Genomic DNA, 6000 nt, shown 5'->3' with positions numbered 1-6000 from the left:
ATCCCAGGAATGCAAGGATTCTTCAATATATGCAAATCAATCAATGTGATACACCATATTAACAAACTGAAGAATAAAATCCATATGATCATCTCAATTGATGCAGAGAAATTTTTCAACAAAATTCAACACACGTTTATAATAAAAACCCTCCAGAAATTAGGCACAGAGGGAACTTACCTCAACATAATAAAGGCCATATATGACAAGCCCATAGCCAACATCGTCCTCAATGGTGAAAAACTGAAACCATTTGCACTAGGATGTTTATTTGTAGTGAGGTGGATGGACCTAGAGTCTGTCATACAGAGTGAAGTCAGTCAGAAAGAGAAAAACAAATACCATACGCTAACACATATATATGGAATCTAAAAAACAAACAACAAAATGGTCATGAAGAACCTAGGGACAAGACGGGAATAAAGGCGCAGACCTTCTAGAGAATGGACTTGAGGATACGGAGTTGGGGGGGAATGGTAAGCTGACACAAAATGAGAGAGTGGCATGGACATATATACACTACCAAATGTAAAATAGATAGCTAGTGGGAAGCAGCCGCATAGCACAGGGAGATCAGCTCGGTGCTTTGTGACCACCTAGAGGGTGGGAGGGAGAGAGATGCAAGAGGGAAGAGTTATGGGGATATATGTATAACTGATTCACTTTGTTATAAAGCAGAAACTAACACACCATTGTAAAGCAATTATACTCCAATAAAGATGTAAATAAATAAATATATAAAATTAAATAAAATACTTTCCAGAATTTAATAACTAACTTTTATATAGTGTTGATCCAACTATATCTTAATGGATACTCATATTTACAAATTAAATCAATAGTAGTTCTTGTCTCATATAACTGGACAGTACTTCACCCTTTCATCTTTATTTACGTAATTGTATAGATTTTGTTGTTGATATCTTGTAGCCATAATACCATCAAAATTCATGAACCACAAAAGTCCAAGAACAGACTTCAGTGCATTCCTAGTCTGTCTTGAGGATCACTTCCAACAGAGACCATAGACTAGATCTCTTTCTGTACAGTTCCTCAGAGCCAGATACATATCATCCATCACCCGTGATTCATACCCCACCAGCGGTCCCTTATCAGTCCAGGATTTGCCCTCTTTCTCCTCGTTCATTTGCACACTCATTGATTTTTAATTTTTAATTGCCTAATAATAATAAAATTAATTTACATAAAGCACAAAAACTCAAGAACAAGAGTTTCAAGTATCCCTAACACCTGTACATAGAATAATTTCCCTCAGCAACTATATCTTTCATTAATCAATCTTAGTTTGCACCTATTCATTAAGGGACATATGTGACATATGAAACCCATAGTGGGCCATGACTAACTTCTTAGATTATACTTAATACACGTTTTTAACAAAACAGTGAATATTCTTAAACAAGCCCCCCACACCAAGATAAGGGCTTTGACTATTACTCATATTGGTCTCTTTGCTCCTAATACAGAATTCACAGCCAGGGCAAAAGGCTTACATCAGTTCAGTTCATTCATTCTGAGTATAAGCAATGCAGATAATAAAATATTGAGACATTCTTCCCATTAATACATGGTTTTCTCATTTCATTTTCTGAATATTTAAGTATTTATTATTTATAGTGTGATACAGTTCTTTTTATCTAAAGTAAACAAACTACTCAAACTCATGACTGACTCAAAGCAAGAAGACAGACTAATACATACAATTATCTATATCATCCTTACCCTAAAGTGTAACCCGCTTGATCCATTTATCACTTAATGAACTCTCATGGTTCTAAGTTATATTAATAGTAATTCATACCTCACCACATATTTTCATAATTTGATATGCTTCACCCTTTTCATCTTTATCCACTGACATATCTGTTTATTCTTTCATTTATTCACTTAACAAAATCAAAATCCATGAAGCACCAAAGACTGAGAATACGATCCTTGAATATTACTGAAATCTATCCATGGGCTCATTCCCACGAATGTAAACACTTAATATTTTTTTGTAATGGACCTCAGTAGTTCGTAGATGTTTTCATCATAAAATATAGTTCAGAATCGGTCCATGGTTGGCCTTTTCTTCATATAATTTGTATATTGTTTCTATATATAGCATGAACCCACCATGAGCACAATACTGACTAGTACTTACGTATCCTATGTGCTCCGTCCTCATAATGAAAGTAGCTTACATCGTTATCGATTAAGGAATGTGTAGGGAAAACCTAAAACACATTTAAAGAGCTATAAAATGAATGACATGGACTCAACCTGTTTTTAAAATCATCCTAAGTGATCAAATTAATCATAATCAAATTAATCATAAACTTTGGTTCCCCATCCTTAGTACAAGCCTAACCTTGTTTGATTTTGTTCATGTATGTAGCCACATACTCATTTTACATATACATTCCTAAACATACTGGCAGCCTACAGATCTTGGTCTTTTCAGAATGCTTAAATCAGTTCAGGGGCACCCATTTTGTAGAGTACAAAGATAATGTTAAAAGAATGAGACATTTTCTCCATTGGACCATGCTTTTCTCCTTTCATTTACTTAGACTTTTAGATGTTTATTAATTAATGTATTTGTTATTTCTTTAAAAATGAGCAACCTGGAACTCATCACTGACACACAGCAACAGCACTAACTATTATGACATATATTTGACTTTATCGGTGATTCTGGAAACGTTGTTTCCTGATAGGCAGCATTAGCAGAACTTGGGAACGTGTTAGGAATGCAGATTAGCGGATCCGACACTAATTTTACTGAATCAGAAATGCTGAGAGTGGGACCAGCAATCTGTAGTTTAACAAGCCCTTCGGGTGATTCTGATTCTCACTCAAGAACACTGCTCTATTATTAACCTATCCCAGAGAGGTAAAACCCTTGATCTACTGGTTTCTTAATGCACTGCTGTGCTTCAGAATTATATGAACAAAAATTTCTCTCACAACATTTCTTCTTAATTAACCCAGCTTTACTCTCTTTATCTATCTACCTATCACCTATCTATCCGTCTTTTGATTCTTTAATTTATTCCCTTAGAATAATGTAGTAAAAGTCCCCATGATCCATTTAAACCCCGGAATTAGTTGCTTGAAAATTACTGAAATAAGCTATACACTTATTCCCACAGATATCTCAAATCTCCTTTTGAAATGAACTTCAGTGATGCAGAAACGAATTAATCACAAGACACATTCAGACTGCATTCCATTCACATCATGGATCCGTGCTTGACTCGTTTTCATTTAACTTCTGCATTCTTTAAAGATGTAAGAAAGAACCACCATGGGCCCGCCAACCACTCCACATCCAAACGCCGTAAATATCTGACATTTTCCTGTGGGTTGCTTCACTCAATTCACAGCTTAGATCTTTTCCACAGAGGAATGTTTATAAACTGTGGTGCAAACCTAATATGGAATAAGTAGCTGTGAAAGTGAATGTAAAACCCTCAGACTTTTAAAAAATTGTACTGAATTCGATGACTTCATAAAACTTGCCACATTGCATATCTTCAGCATATATTCATATTTGGTCTCCTTTGAATTTATTTGTCGGTAGCTATTTATTAATAGCTTTAATTTTCATTCATCCATTCTTTAATGCGTGAAAGAATCTGACAAACTATTCATGTCGTAAAGAAAATGCAAAACGTTTAACTTCCCAGAAACCAAGAGACAAATGCCTATTGTGTATATCTGTCTAATCCCCCTTATTCAAACTGGCCAGAGCTAAGATTCGTTTTTCTCAAGAGGGACACAACAGGAGTAAAACGGATGAATCATGCTTCATCACATATTCATCACTGGCCAGGTGCTTTGTCCCCTCTGATTTTATTCAGGTATTAACATATATTAATTTATAATACTAAGATCAGTATCCTTGTATAAAAACTCAATTCAATAACACTCTTTAATAGTAACTGCATCCAGCCCCTCATTATCATTAAGCATCAAGGGACTATATACTTTTTATTCCCAACTTTATTTAGGAGGAATTGACAAACATAGTTTGCATATATTTAAAATGTACAACATGAAGATTTGATTTACATATACACTGTGGAATGATTACCAATGGAACACTGAAGCCAAGGGCTTGATCATAACTTGTCATATGACACATTTTTTGTCACTGGTTCATGTTAAGCCCTCTTTAATGTAGTAAGGGGGTTCAATTATATAAACGTTTTTTTCCCATTTCTTAATTTAAAAAAAAAATGCCTGCAACCCAAAGATAACCCAGAACATAACCATCAACAATTACACACATCTTTCTCTGGGTCTCATGATATAATAGCCTCTACATATTTTTAATAGACTTTGGTTCCTTAGAAATAGATTGGTAATTATTATCACATACTCTATAGTTATTCCAGATTTGGCCCTATTTTTCCTTCATTTATTCATACATTTGTTTAGATATTATTGTACTGACTAACTTTTAATAAGCAATCAATATCTATGAAACTCAAAAGCCTAAGATCTTATCCAATAAGATCCTTGGATATCCGTAACAAGTCTTTATAGGCTCATTTATATCAGAAGAATGGACTAGATTTCTATTGCTTTGGACTTCGGCGTTCTAGGTAAGCATTGCTCATCCTTGACTCACATGCCACCAGTCCTCAATATTACTTCAGACTCCATCCTCTTTTTTTCATTCAATTATAATTTTGTTTAGAGATAAATCGTTAATTCATAATGAGAGACATATACTCATAAATTTTTAAAGTAGTTTTAATAACCCTAACATCTGTATGTAGGATCATTTTTTACAGAGTGAAAAGTCCAGATCTCTTTTGTTAATCGGCCTTGTGTTGAATGTAGGGATTAGTCATCATATTTGCTTCACTTTCACGTCTAACTTTACTTATTGTTAGTCCAAGGTTAGCATGGACTAATCCCTAACATCTGTCTGTAGAATTATTTCCCTCAGCAAACCATCTCTTCCATTAATTGACCTCAATGTTTTGACTTGGATGAATAAACAGAATGCTTCATATTAATTGCATTTGGGGGCCATGGTTGGCATTCACTGATTATATTTCCCATTTTTAAATAATACAATGAATACCCTTAAACAAACAACCCAAACCGAGGCAATAACTTTGACTATTACTCACATTAGTCACCATGCTCTAAACCATAGAACTTGTGACCATGGAAGAATCATTAAGCCAGCTTGAGGGGGTCCATTCTGAGTAGTACAGAGCAGACGAGATGATTTTAAAAGGCTGAGACCTAATCAACATTGGTCCTTGTATTTCACCTTTCATTTAGTGAGTTATTTAGGAAATTAGCAACTTGGGAAAATGTTTACTTAATGTCTCCTAAGTAAACAAACAATAACGATCTTGCCACTGACACAGAATATGGACATTGCCTATTAACGACTTCACACTGCCTATAAAATTCTTAGCCAGAGGTAACACCTTGTATGATTTGTTTCCTAATAAATAGAAGTATTTTCAAAATATGTTAATAGTATTTCTTGTCTTGCTACATATTTTTATAATTGGACAATGCTTAATGACCTTCATCTTTATTTATGTATGTATTTATCGATTATTTCATTGATCTGACTATAAAAATAGAGAATGCACGAACGTAAACCAAAAATGAGATTCTTGTATATTCATGGCATCTGTCTATAGGATCACTTCACACAGGGCAATGGACTAGTTTCCATTTGCATCGGACCTCAGAGTTCCAGACACAGATTCATCATACACGACATACATGACTACACCAATAGTCATCATCGATCCAGTATTGTCCCTCCTTTTCTTCAATCGTTTGTACATTGTCCATTGATTAATTCATTAATTCACTAATAATAATTTTTAAACGCTATTATTCACAGAAGCCCAAGAAGAGCCTTGATAGCCCTAAACTGTATACAGGATAATTCTCACATCAATATATCTCTCTCATTTATTATTCTGATTTTCCTATGTGCATTAATCAATA

At 34.3% G+C, this 6000-nt stretch overlaps 1 non-coding gene across 1 annotated transcript; it reads right to left on the bottom strand.

Moving 5' to 3' along the window:
* Window positions 1–5724: 5724 nt before the first annotated feature.
* LOC112410236 (small nucleolar RNA SNORD113/SNORD114 family) lies at window positions 5725–5799 on the bottom strand. The gene has a single exon (XR_003005395.1). It is a non-coding gene; the product is annotated as a small nucleolar RNA SNORD113/SNORD114 family (small nucleolar RNA).
* Between the last annotated feature and the right edge of the window lie 201 nt (window positions 5800–6000).

Source organism: Neophocaena asiaeorientalis, unplaced genomic scaffold (assembly GCF_003031525.2).
Source record: "Neophocaena asiaeorientalis asiaeorientalis breed wild unplaced genomic scaffold, Neophocaena_asiaeorientalis_V1.1 scaffold476, whole genome shotgun sequence".
In the NCBI taxonomy this organism is placed as follows: domain Eukaryota; kingdom Metazoa; phylum Chordata; class Mammalia; order Artiodactyla; family Phocoenidae; genus Neophocaena; species Neophocaena asiaeorientalis.
This window is presented reverse-complemented; position numbering and strand designations above follow the sequence as displayed.